Raw genomic sequence first — 17,310 nt, 5'->3', positions numbered from 1 at the left:
CTCAGAAATGGTTTCCAATACACTAATCAAAGGTATTGGTAATTAAATGGTAAATTTTAATTTTCTCATCCTACGATCATATTTTTCAAATATTTTATAATATTTCTTGTTAATAATGTTCGTACTTTATAACACCGCAACACTTGCAGACCTTCTAGACTCAATACTTAAAATAAGATATTTCATAAAACGAAACCTTTTCTTTGACACAATATGCAAATAATACCTTCCATATTTATCCTTCGCCAACAACAATAAATATCTAAGGTAAACCGAATGAGAACGAAAAAAAAAAATCCGTAACAAAATGTCATGTGGGAAAACACAGCATGGTGTCCCCAAAGTTTATTATAATAATATGAACCCGAAATTCCATTTCACCAACTCAGAAATTCCAAAATAAATATAAAAAAAAACCTCCAGTAAACTCGATTTCAACTAGGATTATGTGGTTGTATTAGTTTTTCCATTTGTATAATATAACTGCATCTGGGCCGTATGTCGTATGCATATGCTTGTAAAATTAATATACTAAACTGTCCTTGTCGATTTTCCACGACGTGTGGTGGTCGAACATCAATACTTTTATAATTTTTTCTAGTTATTTATTTTCGCGTATCAACCATATTATATTGGTCCTAAGAACATGGGATGAAAAAAATTGCGTCCATGGTGCATCAATTTGTGGCGATTGATGTTCGGAGGCAATAAATGGGTATTCTTCGCCGATCGAGTTCCGAGTATAATGCAGAGTGTTTCTACAACGAATGTCACCATTCGGATACACATGCTCAGTGAAGTGACTCAGAAACGACATTTTTAGAACCATGTAGAGTCTTTATTGCAGACTGTACTACATAGTTTTGTCCTATTCATCGTTTCTAAAATTGTAGTATTAAAGTGTAGGTACCCACTGATACGAATCAATATTTTCTGATTCATGTCAATATCAGATGCTGTCAAATGCCAACATCAGCTGTTGTTACATGTCGACTGGTGAAGAATATCTTAATACATTATAATATTATGATTCTAAGTTATTTTCAAGTATATCATTTTTGCACAACTTGAATATTTCTATTGTCAATTTTCTAATAACTATTAGGAAATATACTGTCCCATAGAATTTCGACAACTGTAAAGCTACTGTGTCAGTAAATAATTGGTATAACTTTTTGTAGTATACCTTACACGTACATCACAGATAATTAATAAAAATTAAAAAACATTCAAGTGTAGAAATAATAATAAAGGAATCTAATCATATCCCCAGTATACAAATGTATATTATACTATATAGATATAGTAATGTCTATAACTAAACTTATGCAAACTGTAATTATTGGATAATTTGTTTTTTTTTATAGTAATATTACGTTTTCCTGACAATAGACATTTAAACTTAGTGTTAGTTTTGGTACAGTTTTTTTTTTCAATTTTAACAATTGATAATATAATACAAAATTATTTAAAAAAATAAACATATTATTGTTAAATAGAATAGGTTAAATAACAATTTTAGTAATACAAATGTAAATAATAAATGCAGCTCAAATGATAAAATAAATATAAGAGTTAAAAGTCATAGTTTTATTAAACAGATATCTAGGCATGTAGTTATTTAATTTTAAAATAATTTGTTAAATGTGCGTATTAAAATATTTAATTTCTACTTTTCAATTTATTAATATTTGTTTTTTAGTATTTTTGTTGGCCAACTATTTCACTAATTTGAACTTTAAATATTTATTTGAGTTACGAGCTATAACTAAATAAATATTCACTCGAAAATCAATTATCAAATTCAATCCTCAGAAAAATATTCTGCTAAGGAATATGAAATTAAAATTCATAAATTACAATTACGAATAACACGAAGAATGACTACTATAAAAATATAATTTATTTTGAAAAATGTTGTATTGTTATGTCTTCTCAAAACTGAAAAACATTAAAAATAACATTAACACTTTTTGAGGTAATGTGTGTTTACTGTCACTACCATGTATATTATACAATAATGTTCAAAATATTCAGCTGAATTATTAAGGAACGCCGTGAGCATAATAATATAGATTCCAGAGTGTCTAACATAATAAAATATAAACCGAGTAAGGGAAAGATAAATTACTTGTTATATAGCCACCTAGGTACCAATCCTCGCACCGTGATGACACGCGTGTGTTTGGTTGTGTCTTATTGTTGGCAACTGTGAACGTATAGTCAGGGTAACGCTGAGTCAACTACAACACAGTCGTCTACATTGCCCTAGTCATCAATTAGCAGATAATATATTTTATAATATATCCATCTATATCCAAGATATTTTCTGTTTTCCTACCTACAATTTGACGCTATAATGAAAAATGATTTAAATTATACCACATAATATCAGCTATAGTATAATATTGCTAATATTGTGGTTCTTTATCCACCTATTGAATGAAACTGTTCATTCGTTTCAGTTTTTTCTTTGTTTTACTGATCTAACAACGGTTTTAGTCTCAGATTGTTTGAAAAAAATTCACGAAGTTGAAATAAAATTATTTATTTATGTAGTTATAATAGTCACTGATCACTGATAATACAATAATTATAACGATAATTTTCTCCTCTAATTTGTAATAGTGCATTAACAGTCTTCCATAGTACAAAGAATCAGATATTAAATTTGATTCCTAAAATACGTTTTCATTTTAAAATACATGAAGGATATAATGATTTAAGTATATATAGATACCATGATACTAGACTATAGTGAACAATATTATTTTCCTATAAGCACAACATATCCATAAAAAAGTGACCGTAAAAATTTGACATTTTTATAGAATATTTATTTGTGCATTTTCTTACCTAAATAATATAATATTTAAAAGAAATATAGTCATTTTTTTCATAGACATGTATTAGTACTTTTTTTGATTTATGTTGATAACATTTTTCTTTATTGGTCAAGCAACTTAAATATTGAATAAAGGCTAGGTAACTCTTAAGATTACTTACTCATATATTTTAGATTCTGAGTGAAGCGATGAATGTATTGGTTTTACAATTAAGTGTTTTTTTTTTTATTTGTGTTGGTGTACATGATTAGTAGTCAAAATAATGCTTCGATTTTCCACTTAAGAATCTATTCCGGTGGGGAAGTGAATCTAGTTGCTGCATTTGGGAGGTCAAAATACCACAAGACCATAACTAAATTTTAACATAATATACGATTATTATTTGAAACATATAATAATAATAAAAAAATGTACCTAATTGAAAACTGATAATTTTTTTTAGTTAAGGTTAAGTGGAAGTCATTAATTACAGAATATTATATTAAATTGTCTAAAAACTTCATTTTAGAATGAATGAATATTCTGCAGTAAACTTTAATAATAATATTGTAAGATAGTAGGATACACATTTTTAATACACATATAAATTGTCATGCATGTGGTACAATTTTTAAGTGTCTTATACAATATACTATTTATTATGTTATTATTTCATAATTTTCATCAGTTATATTCAACATAGTCGTCGAAGATGGTTTTAATAATTTTCAATATAATAATTAATTGTGTTCCACCACTATAATTTACATTACAGGTGTGAAGAAAACATATTTGAAATACATGTATTAATGTTTTAATATTGACTCAAATTGTATAAAACTGTTTTTTTTTTTAATCGAGAACCGGAGGAGGAACTGGTGTTTCTTCTCCCGCGGTCCCTATTGCTTATTGTGCAAAAAACAGGAGTATTTTCTAAATTATATCAAACTGCATTGCAATTTTAAATTTAAGTGAAAGCAATGAGTACAATTTTATTTAATATTGAGCATCAAATAGGAAACTATACTAGAGCCAATTATATCAATTATAATATAATATAATATATAATATGATATAATATATAATTATATCATTGATTTTTAAAACGTTAAAAAAATGTAAGTATATAATAATAAAAGGTACCTAATGAAAAAAAATTGAGTCACTACTAATATAAGAAGATGTTCAAGACACCGCTTAAGATTTTGGTATAAACAATTTCTTCAATATTCAATATTCAACAAATGTTTTAAAAATATGTTTAAGACATATTTCTTTTATAATAGTACTTGACACATACAAAAGAATCAAACTGACTTGCGAACTCTTATTTTATAAATTTAGTAGTATATTTTTGACGCTGTGACTTTTTATGTGTTTTCCGTTTGTAACGACGAGCCGCAGAAAATAAAATAATGTTTTTTGCGTATAAACTATACTTTTTTTTGTGCGTGTTGATATTGTTTTATGTACCATTTAACGTATTGTTTTTTAAGATACTTATACAAGTTGCCATTTGACACTTTACCGTACCGTTCAAACCAATACATTGACTTTGTGCACAATATCGAATGACATTTAAATCAAAACGGAACATAAATAATAAAATATTCAATTTATTTAAGAGTGGTTTCATTCAAACATTTTGTTTTATATATTCAATAAGAATATTGACAAATATGACATAAACACGTGTTTTAAAAACAAGCACCCAATTATTGTTTCAAATGTTTTAAAAACAAAGAGGCATTGAATATCATGAGTTATTTTTATGGCATATATGGTGTAAATGTCTTCACATAACTGAACAAATTATTTTCAATTTCTACAACGCTGATACAAAAAATGAATATAATCAAACATAAAAATACTTATATAAACTTTTATAACCACTACAAATTATTTTTAAGATTAGGTATACAAAACTTTTAATTTTTAAATAGTTTAAAAATATATGGTGGTGTAGAGCAAGAGCATCTACGGTAATTAGTGAATAGATACAATTCATTTCTACTGGCTAATAAGGTTCGGCCACCAAGACTTAGCCACTTAGGGTTTCCATCCATCACTTATATCTCTCCCGATTAATAGCCATTGAGATGACTATAAAATATTATGAATTCACGATTTTATTTACATATAAGTATTAATATTGAATGAACATTTCAAAGTTCTAACATACTTTTAATTTATCTTTTAAAGGTCTTAGAATAACCTAAAATATTATAGTTAAATTATAGGTACTAGCAGTGTACAGAATATATTTTTTGATAAAATAAGTTATAAGATAATACAATTTGTGGAATTAAAAATTAACAGTCATTGGCGGGCGATCAGTATAATAAACCGAACACAAAAGCTTCAAACGTCTAATCAGTATAGTTTTGTTAAAACTTAAAACTCACCTAACAAACTAAACGATAGAATTTCAGTTTGTAATTATTTCGAAGCTATTGTAGTTTTAGTTATTATAATTGTCTTATGAGTGAACGTGAAAAATGTTCAAACTACAACTTGGAGGTAAAAATAATTTGTCGACTACACTAAATCATACAAATCGGACGAACGGTACATTTAACTTGATCCGTTTACGTCGTTTTTATATTTATATTGTTTTGCTGAAATCAATACTAAACACGACTAAAAAAAACATGATATATTTTAAACATACGGATATACATATTATATTTGATAAGGTAATGATGATATATTATTATGTTTTATTAAATTTTAATACATTATAATTTATAACTTCATTTTTATTAATAAATAGTTTAGACTTTTTAAGTTTGTTTTAATTACATAGTTGATAATTTTGTTTTTAACTTTTATGACCTGCTTAATTGCGAACTATGATATATTTAGTATTTAAAGATTTAATTGAATTATATTTTATACTTTTTAATTATTATATATAAAATACATTGAACAAGTTGTATCCAATTTATATTTTGCTGTATAGTGATTACAACTATGTTGTTAATAATAATAATAACTTTTCTAGTCCAAAATTTAACATTTATTAAACAATTAAATGGTTAAAAATAGAATTTGGTATTGTATCTTTAAAATTAACGATAATAGTGTGATAATATATCAAAATACATTTATTAAAATCAAACTAATTCTAAGATCGGTTATCATTAAAGAATACATATATTCTTATTCTTCCAACACCTTTATCTATTTTTCGTGACTATTTTTATGTTTTTATACACATTGTGAAAGTTTCATCATTTAATTTGAAATAAATTGAAAATAATATTTAGTTTAGTTTTTGAGTAATTTAAGTTATTATACAAACCGTAATAGTAGAAAAAGTTATTTGCATTTATTTATCTTTCACCACATAATATCCTTTCCAAAAACTCATTGAAAGTAGTAAGTTGTAAATTCAAGTTGTTATCAATGTAAAATCCATCTGTATATCTTATGAGAATATATATATTATATAATTTTCGTATTATTCATAATATGACTATATTATATATATAGTATTCAATAATTAAGTAAGTTCAACTTACTTTTTACTTACTAACGAATTCAATTTTTTGTATATTATCGCTGTAACAAAATGTTAAAAATCAATACTATTATTATTATTAAAAAAACAGATTATGAATTTAAATAGGATATGTGATAGGGTATCTGTAAAATTTACAATTTAAAAAACTACATTAGCTCTAAAGTCTGTATTCAATTTGTACAGGTAGGTAACTGAATCATTTATATTTAGAACTCTGCTTTTCCACAAAAAGAGGGTGAAATTGATACTAAAATTGGTATTAATAATAAACCAATACATACGACCAGGAAAGACTATAATAAACTCTAGAATAGATTTCATTATTTTATGATTTACGTTTACGATTTTGCGTATTTTTAACCCGTCGATGTTTTATCATCCGATATTTTATGATTAATTTTGATTTTCATTTCAGTCCCAAAATCCCATTTCATGCATATTTTAAAAAGTTACTTTCCATATATATTTAAATTCTGTCTTAAATTCAGGGTATTATAGTTTCTTGGGATTTTTTTTTTGAAGATGTAAATATTATAATTATTTATAATATGTTACATCTAGATCACGATACATTTAAATAAATATGATACATCATAAATCTAATAAATCTTAAAACTACATTTAAAAATGTGTATAAAAATAATCATTAGAATAATATATTCCATATTATGATCATTCAGTACCTGATATTACCTGATATATACCTGATATTTATTATTATTATAGACAATTTTAACATTAATTAGGTATTGGCTTTTATAGAACAATTATTTATCGCTTCAAATAAAATTAAACAACTACATATCTATGAAAACTAATGTAATTATGCTATTAATTAAATTCGTATGTACTTTAATTTTATTTTTATCAAATTAAAAAATATCTACGTATTAACTAACTGCCAAACAAAATGGTTTTTTTTATTGGGGTTTAGTGAAAAAAAACAATTCATACCTTCATGGTGTATTACAAGAAATATAAAGCAAATAATTTGCACAATTTTAATTTGGATAGGCTTATGAATTAGAATCATATAAATTAAAGTGCAAAATTATTGTCTTTTTTTCCATGCGAACCTGAATATTAAGTTTTATTTCTGATGAATAAATCATGTCAAGTTAAAAAAAAAAAACTTTAAAACATTACATGAGAAAAAAATTCTGAATTATGATTTCCAAACTTTTTTAGAGTTATGGTGGAATCCTAGTTGTAAGTTCTCTGGTGAAAATTGTTACCTGGTTTAGTTTCAAATATTATGCTCAATTGTAAAAAAACTAAAACTATGTAATTTTACGTCACACGATTTTATAAATTGAAAATTATAGATACCTATAGTAACATTTTAAAGAGTATTTTTGATAGGTACCTATAATATATTACGAGACGATAATATTAGGTATTTACTATTAATAAGAAAAAAGTAATAGAAGTAATATAATAATAAAAAATGTATGAATATAAAATAAATTACAGTTCTCGTAATATTATCTTTTTAGGTGCTATTGAAATAATCAATAATGTGTCTGAATAATAATAATATATAAAAAAATATTTACTATACTCTTGAAATAGTAAAATATTAAATGTATGAATGCCTATAGGACCACAATGGAATTGTGTATGTATGTGTGTTATAGATGGAGATATGCGCTATTAAAAAATTAAAACAAATGGTTTCCAACCGAGTGGTCCCATTGAATGTTTATGTAGTGGAGCGTTAGAAGAAAAGCGTGATCAACCGAAACTCGACTAATTAATTAGATTATCTGCAAATGTCGTCTTCGAAGGATACTGTAGCGTTGTATTTTTTCCTCCATATAACCCTCCCTTAAGATTGGATTCGGTCCAATCACTGAATTGGATTTGTAAAATTTGCTTGATTATGCACACCTCAATGATCTTGTTGGCGTAGTATTATCTTTACATATACGCATATCAGTTCGGATGAATGCACTTTCATCCGGCAATCGGTGAAGGCCTAATACCCAAAACTGTTTCAGTGATATAAACTAATAACGCGTCGTCCTTACAACTATGTAAAACTTTATATTAATAATCCATTTATTTCAGTTAAACTAATTTTGTAAGTTAAAATCCGGCAAAAGTGTTTTGTTATAAGATTATTGATATCTGATATCGGGTTAGAACTATACAATAAACCGTTTTAATTCGACCATGTGATGTGATAACAAATACACCTAATATAATATTAACTTCACTAACGCTTTATTATACATACTGTTCATTTGATTAAAATCACAGATGTAAATAAAAATTATTTGTTTTTATTTTCGAATACCTCATCATTATATTACATGAAAACAAGAGCCAACTAGTAATAATCAACTTGAAACTTTGCTCTTACGAATTCATCATGAATGTTATACCTTAACCTAAGCATAAATAAAGGTACAAGATGATAAGGCATGTGGAGGAAAAAATAAACCAAACGTAGCAAAGTAAAATTAACTTTAGAAAAAGCTGGAAAGTTTAAGTAGAACAAAAATCCTTGGAAGTCACTCTGTTATATAATTGATTTCGAGTGTTCCTAGTCATTAAGTAGGTAATTTCAAAGACTGTGGTAAATTTGAATTCAATAATAAATCGTAGGATGCGAAAATAATTCTTGGCAGAAGCAATGTTTTAATTTGTATTTATATTAATCTTTATTGGTAGGTATAGGTTCAAACATTTCTTTCAAAAAACATTGCATAAAATAGGAACCTTATAATATGTCAAAATATTTTTCAAATTACATTGAGGTTTGAGATAATTATAACATAGAAAATAATAATATGAGTAATGGTGAAAAGTTTTAAGTCCTTACTGTTAATGTTTTTTTTTAATACAACAAAATGATTAAAACTGTTAAAAGAGGTTGCTTATTTTTTTTAAATATCCAATATTGTCATATTTTGAAATTAAATCGCATATTAAAAATTACTTTGTGTAATATGAGTTTTAAATATTGTAAAATGTCTATAAAAAAACTTATAAGGAACCTTTCATTGTATAAAGTACATCTACGTAATATTATTTAAGATCTAGTCATATAATAATAATATGCGTTATACTGTTAAAGTTTCGTCCTCGTGAATAATAATTTTGAATCACAACAAGATAATTAAAATTTTTCCAGGTACATAATATAAGCTCCAAATAATGCCTGTAAAAAAATCCGTGCTTCTATATACTTTTTTAGATTTTTAGATTTTAATAAGAACTACTATTCTACTTTACATAACTTATATATTTTATGAATAAGTATAAAACCAACATGTGATGATAAACATAAAACAAACATAACTAATTATCGCCATACTTTGGCAATTGCCGACCATTGGCCAAGCTTACGAGGTTTATCTTAATAATAATAAATAATAATAATAGTGAAAATACTGTAGTTTATTAAAATAGATACATAACTATTAATAATTATGAAATAAGTAATTAAAAAGTTAAAAATCTATGCTTAAATTAAAAACAGTCGAAGAAAAATTACATTTAAAAAGTATTTGTGTTAAAATCTATTTAGAACATAGAACTTACAAATAATTAAAATAATAATAATTATTATTAAAAGTATTGTTCAGTCTTTGATAATATTTTAATAATAGACTAAACTATTCTTAAAATTGTACAGCTGTAGAAGTTTGAATGAATTTCGGAATATAATAGCTCGAAAATAAAACGTATGCTCTTGGCTCTTGAAACTTATAATTTTGATAATTACTGGCATGCGATTACAAATATAAAACAATTAATTAAATATTCTATAATATATGTAAATGTATCAAATAAACACAAAAGTAGGTTAAATTTTTAAAAATCATTATTAATTGTTGTTGGTTATAATAAAAATAAAAATCATGTTCTATTACAACTTCCTATATATAGCTATTACTTAACTGCTTCAATATTTTCAGAGAAAACTATTCTCATTAAAAAAATTTTCCTAAGGAAAAAACTTTCGTCAGTAGTAGTTGTATTTAAATCGTTCAAATTAACAGTAGCCTATACCACAACAGCTGTTGTTCAGCGATATGTCCCTTGTTTGCCATCAAAACCGCTAATAAAGTGGCATCAAAAACTTTTATCTCAACGCTCTGAAAGTTAAATTTTTAATTATTAAAAGACGCAACCAACACTTCTGCTTCTTTTTTTTTTCATGAATTAATTATTCTTTTTTAACTTAATAGTTAATCGAAATAACAAAAATACCTCGTTGTTAAAAACCAAAGACGAATTTTTATTTTTTTTTAAACTCTGAGATAACATTGGAATACTAGTTCAAATAAAATATAATATGTTATGCAAATTAACTACAAAATTAATCTTATACTACATCCATAGAATAAATATAGAAATCACTGTGCCGCACATTAGGAGTCGAGTGGAAATGATCCCCTCAGTGATAGAGAGTGTCAGTTGTCAAGGCGTAAGTAGTGGAATCGGGGGCACTGTTACAGCTCCAAGGACCCAAGCTTACCGGTTAAGCCGAGTGTACCGCTGCAGGATCTAGACTTACCGGTTGAACCATATCGGATATATACCGAGTAAAAAACCGGTACGGCGAATTTAATTGAAACTCAAATACATTGCTGCAGTTTGGAAGCCTTGTCTCAAGCTCCAACATCTGATTGAAAAGATCCATCCCAACTATGTGCTAATCATTTTTCAATTTACTTCTCCTCAACACTCACGAACACGCAAAAATGTGCTTATTATTTAAAATAATTCCTCAATAATACTGCATACATTGTAAATAAAACATAAAGATAATAATATATAGTTGGGTGTATAATATATCTATTTTAATACATTAGTTTCTAAGATTTCAATCTTGGTTTTTAGTGTTTCGTATTTTCAAATCGATTCTTCTATGTTTCCTCAACAAACGAAAAACGTGTGTTGCATATTATATCATACGTGTTTTTGATGAAAAATAATGTATGTAATAATATAATGTGCAATATGTTAATTATATTAATAAATATAGGTGTATTCCTTTGTATGGAAATAATTCGGTTCACTTGCACGTTTGTGCCCAAGGCGTTACGTGGACTATAAATCATTTCTACATCTGACGCAATGCTCTTACACATATAATCGATGCAATTCGTTTCCATAAATGACTGTTTGTCGTCCGACAATTTATTTACCTTCTTATCAATCTTTGTAATTCAGTCACCCAAAGTCCATCTGGCGTCTGCTCATGTATTATAATTATGCTACAGGTTTGTAAAAAACATTTTTTTTATTCACTCAATTGAATTGGGAATTTAAAAAGACCATATGAGTATCTGGTGTATCTAAGTATCACTAATTATTGGCTTCTCCCATCAATGTTCTTTTTTCTTTCCACTTTATGTACGTACTTTATTAAATATTCTTATTGGATATGCACGGTTCGTGTAAATGGTTTATCTCAATATAAAAATAACAATAAAAACAAAATTTATCAGATGATACGTCCATTAGGACATAATTTGTTTTGTACATTTAGATTTCTAGTCAGACTTTGTTCTGTGTCACGTATCCTCATTTCTGCATAAAATAGATTAACGAGGATGTATTATTTTGCAATTAAGACATAACACGTGACATGATTTAATCATATATAACAATTAATAACCCTTCAAAACCATCAATCTGTTTTCCCAAACCGTATTATACTCCTTCATCTAACTAAGATCGTCCATAAATTTCACAACATTATCCGTGGTTATCTGTTCTCGCTCTACCAGCAGTTGAAGCACCTTTACAGTATTGAATTTCCTACCATGGCCATAACTGAGTACTGACCGATATAAATGGAATATACATATCCAATATCCATGGTACCTACGACAAAATGTCAAAAGATTTTTCCAATAGAGACCTCCAAACATCGCAATAACACCAATAATTCAGAACCCTTCAACTAAACACATTCTTGGATTACTAATTATTTACTATAAAGCAAATTAGCAATACAACTTTTAAATTGTGAATTTTAAAATAATTATTTATAAACCATTTCATAGCAGTTTGTGTCCTTAATTTTATAAGTTAATACTTATGTTATGGTTTTTATTCAAACCGATAAACAAAACATTAATATAACTATTATTTATGATATAAAATAACTTTGACCTTTTATTAGCTCTTAACTTATTTTCCGATAAATTACGACAGTGTTATGGTACCTATGTATATATTGTTAAATTCATCTACACTAAAAAATATTATAATGAATCTAAATTAACACGATGTCGAAGTTTTTTCTTATTTTTATTTAAAACAAAAAAAAGACAGTGAAATATTGACAGTATTTCAGAAAATATTTGTTTCCTGTAAAAAATAATGATAAAATAATAAAAATATAAAAATGTGTAATTAACTAACAGTTAGGTAGATAAAGTTTTATATAATATAAAATTAATTAAAAAATATGGATTCTTAGTGAAAAAAAATGCTAAATTATATTTTATTCTAATATTCTAATAAAACCTAATGATTCAAAAAAAAAATAGCTTAAATAAAACTATTATTATATAAATTTACCTATACCATTAAACAAAAAATGATTTGATTCAAATTATACATCTCTAGTCGATGGGCCTAAATTGTAGTTAACAAAATCCCTATGGATTGTTGACATGTTTCCGACATTGCATTCAATCACTTTGAGTGATTCCCATAATAAGATTAAGTCCAGTATATCAACCGTCTGAAAGGCAAACATTATACAATTCAAGATGTTAAGATTTCATTTCACTGAAAGAGCTGCTTGAGATGATTTCATGAAATACCTACCGTTTGAGAGTTGAGTTTGATAAACATATTCTTATTTATTGACTTATCGTGCTTGAATAATTGTAAGAGGTAAAAACGTGTACGATTTTATAGACATATTATTACGCCTGGTAACACTGAAATGTTTTACCTGAAGGAAATTATTTTCTATAATGGTATGATAAACATAATGTTCTTTGAACTACAAGGAAAAAGTTGGGAAAGTGTATATATCCGGATAGACTACCTAACCCTCTGCTACACAATATGACGTATTGAGTGTTGCTAGTTATTGAGGAGTAAGTTGCTGTAATGTACGTGTTAAATTTAAATTCAATATTGAATCATTCTATAAGAATAATGATTCTTAGCGAACGTGTTCTGTAAGTTTATATAACTAAGTATATTTCATAATATATTTAAATTGCTATTAAAACCATTTATTTTTATTTTACTAACTGACATTAGTATTTAGTAATAGGATAGGTTGAATTATTTTTGGCCGAAAAAGGTAATGACTGATAAAACCTGTACATCCGTCGCTCTACTCTGAAACTACAGTATAATTTTACAATAAATTGTTTAATGTGGTAAGTATGTAAAAAATAGAAATTCAAATTAATTGAAACGTATGAATTTAAATATTGTTATATTAATACTATCATGATAATATTATGTACATACGCCATCATTGTAAAATCAATACATTCATCCCTCTGTGCTAAGTCTAAAACTGTATAATATTATTTGTTTTTGTTCATAAAATAATTTAGAATAAGTGTTTTTATTGTATTTAGAGTATATTTAAGTGTTGAAACATTTCAGTGCTTCTGATAAGTATAATTTGGGTACGTCTAGCGAACTTAACGTTTTCATAAAATGTGTATGATTATACGAGTATTAACTGATCTTATTTCTTGTAAAAATATTATATTTATTAATGTATAAGTAATTACTTATAATAGTACATACATTATATTTAACTAAGTTTTATAATAGTGTTTCAACATTTTATGAAACAATAGTTTGTGATTCACACTTTTAAATATTAACTTACTAATAACTTTAATATAAATACCTCAGATATCAAAATTTAAAAAATTATATTTTAATGACAATAAAAATTTTTTGATTTCTGTATCTGTTCAGAAAGCATATGCATTTATATTATTTATGATTTCAGTTTTCAATGTCATTGTGTAAAAACCACAAGAAAACATATCAGTTAGATAAAGTATGATGGATATGTATCCATCATAATGTGCCCAACAACTAGATTGTATAATAAAATTACACATTTTTATCTTTTTAATAAATGTCTAGGAAATTAGTCCGTTTCGATTTTAAGAACTTATTATGGTGATTAGCTTACATCTCAGTATTTAAATGATCCGAGTAAACTGCAAATGGTTACCATTAATTATTTAAACAATGACCATTGTGCAAAACTGTCTAAGCGTTCGTAAAAATATTTAAAGAACATAGCCGCTTGCAGGGGCTCAGGTGGTGGGTTTCCCACCATTTACCTCGTATTTCTGTTCATTTTATGTACGAAAAAAAACCACCAGTGATGGGATAAAACGCGAAGTAAATATTATTCCGGGATATTAGTAAACGATATCTGAGAACGCCTCACTATCAACCCTCTCTCCGGACCATTAATCTTATGTATCTACTTTTCTTCGGCTGCTTTATAAATTTAACAAACGTATCATACATACATAAAACTAAACGTTAAATCCGTCATACTTTCACACCATTTTTCATCGAATTTAATTTGTTTAGTTCTGATTCAAAATATTAACTTAAGACTATATATGTTTCACAGCTTTAATTGATTTCTTTCATAAAATTTAAATGCAATTGTCGATGCCACTCATCTTAATATAGTAATGAGTTTATAAGTAATGATATAATGCCTTATAACCATAAACCAGAACAATTCTCTTAAGAATATAAATAAAATAAAGTTTGTCCCTATCAACATTTTACTCGCACAATGAAAATTATTTACCTACAAAGTAAATACTATAAGACATAATTTTAGTCATGATATTTTACCTGTTCGAATTAATTATGAAACAAATAAGTCTCCTATTAAGTATAACCAATTGTTTTTTTTAATAAATAAAAAAAGTAAAACCTGTGAAGTCGCTCTGTTCTATAGGTAGGTAATATATATATATATATATATATATATATTGAGTGTATACCTCATCATTGATTATATCACTGCCTAATGGATTGGTTAAATTTGAATTCAACGATAAATCATCACATTAAAATGTATCATGTCTATAAAATAATAATAAAAAAATGAAATGAAAAATTTAAGTTTCTACAGTTGGGTACATAAAATGTTTGAACTTTAAATTAAGTACAACAACAACATTAATTTAGTAAATAACTGGTGTTGCATAAAAACTCCAATTTGTTTGTAATTCAATTTTTCATTATTACTTTAAAAGTTACTGAAATGTTAGATTCTGAGCGGAGCTATAAATTTATTTACAATGATCTGTGTTTTTATTTTTTTTATTTGTGTCTGTGTACACAATCAGTACAGTAGTAAATAATGCTTCGATTTTCATTTAGACAACATTTAGTGCAATGGGTCTTTCCCATCAACGTGGAAAAAAGGCATAATCATTCCTATTAATAAACCAAGAAAAAGCAGATTCAGTACAGAAGGATATCGGTCAATAACTTTGCTAAATACAATGTGTAAGATCCTGGAAAAATTTCCAACTTCAGATTAAATTGGTTTCTTGAAAAAATTGACTACTTAACTCCACACCAAAGTGGTTTTAGAAAAAACCGGTCCACTTACGACAACCTCACTAAAATAAAAGATGAAGCCGAACAAGCAATCCGAAATAAACAAATACTAGGATTACTCAGTGTAGACATATCAAAAGCCTATGACGTTACATGGAGACACTATATTTTATTAAAACTCAATAAAATTATATGCACCGGCAACATGTTACATTTTATTACAAACTTTCTAAAAAATAGATCATTCCAAGTCAAAATATCAAATAAACTTTCTGACAACTTCACACAAAAAAATGGAGTACCACAAGAATCTGCACTATCTGTTTCACTATTTCTAGTAGCAATTAACAAAATTGACAAACACTGTAAATTCCCAATAAAATCAAACATATTTGCTGATGATGCAAACTTTTCCTGTAGAAGCAAAAACATAAATACAGTGCAAAATCACTTACATGAATCAACAAATTATTTAGAAAAATGATCAGAAAAAACCGGTTTTAGCTTCTCAACAGAAAAATCAAATTGCATAATCTTTTCTAGAAAAACAAATTGGGTGATCTTAATGTTAAATTGAAAAACATAAACATAATCAATAAAAAAAATATAAAAATATTAGAAGTTATCTTCGATTCCAGGCTCACATAGTCACCGCACATAAAATCAATAAAGATAGCCACTAATAAAGCACTCAAAATACTAAAAATACTGTCACATACAACGAGTAGCGAAACAGAAACACTAATTGAAATATTCGAATCAACAATCCAAGCAAAAATACAGTGCGGCTCAATTCTTTCAACCCAGCAAAAAACACATTAACAAAATACATAGACTCAAATCACAGTACAGGAATACGAAAGACTCTAGGGGGGGGGCCTTCAAAAGCAGCCCAATCAAAAGCATATATAATATAGCAGGAGAACCAACACCAGTTCTAAAAAGAACCGAATTGACACTATTATATGCAGCGAGACTATCCAGATTAGCAAACAACCCAGCATCAGCGAACAAAAGAACACTTTAACTACAAAATAATTATGACTATTCTAAAATACCACAAATAATAAAAAGAGAAAAAATAATGAGTCCTCCATGGACAAGCACATACAACATTAACATTGAACTTAACATATTACGCAAGGACAACACACCCACAAATATGTATAAAAATGTATAAAAATGTCCTAAAAAGCAATATTGAAAATCTAAACGATTTTCAAGAAATATATACTGATGCCTCCAAAAATTATGAAGGGGTCGGTATAGCCTTAGTAAAAAACAATCTACAGACTTCGTTTAAACTGCCATCAACATGTTCCATATATACAGCCGAAGCAGTGACTCTATTTCTGGCCATTAAGCTTATAAACAAAAATGAAAATGAAAAACATATTATTCTAA

The sequence above is a fragment of the Myzus persicae genome, unplaced genomic scaffold (assembly GCF_001856785.1).
Source record: "Myzus persicae strain clone G006 unplaced genomic scaffold, MPER_G0061.0, whole genome shotgun sequence".
NCBI lineage: Eukaryota > Metazoa > Arthropoda > Insecta > Hemiptera > Aphididae > Myzus > Myzus persicae.
Note: the sequence above shows the minus strand (reverse complement) of the source record.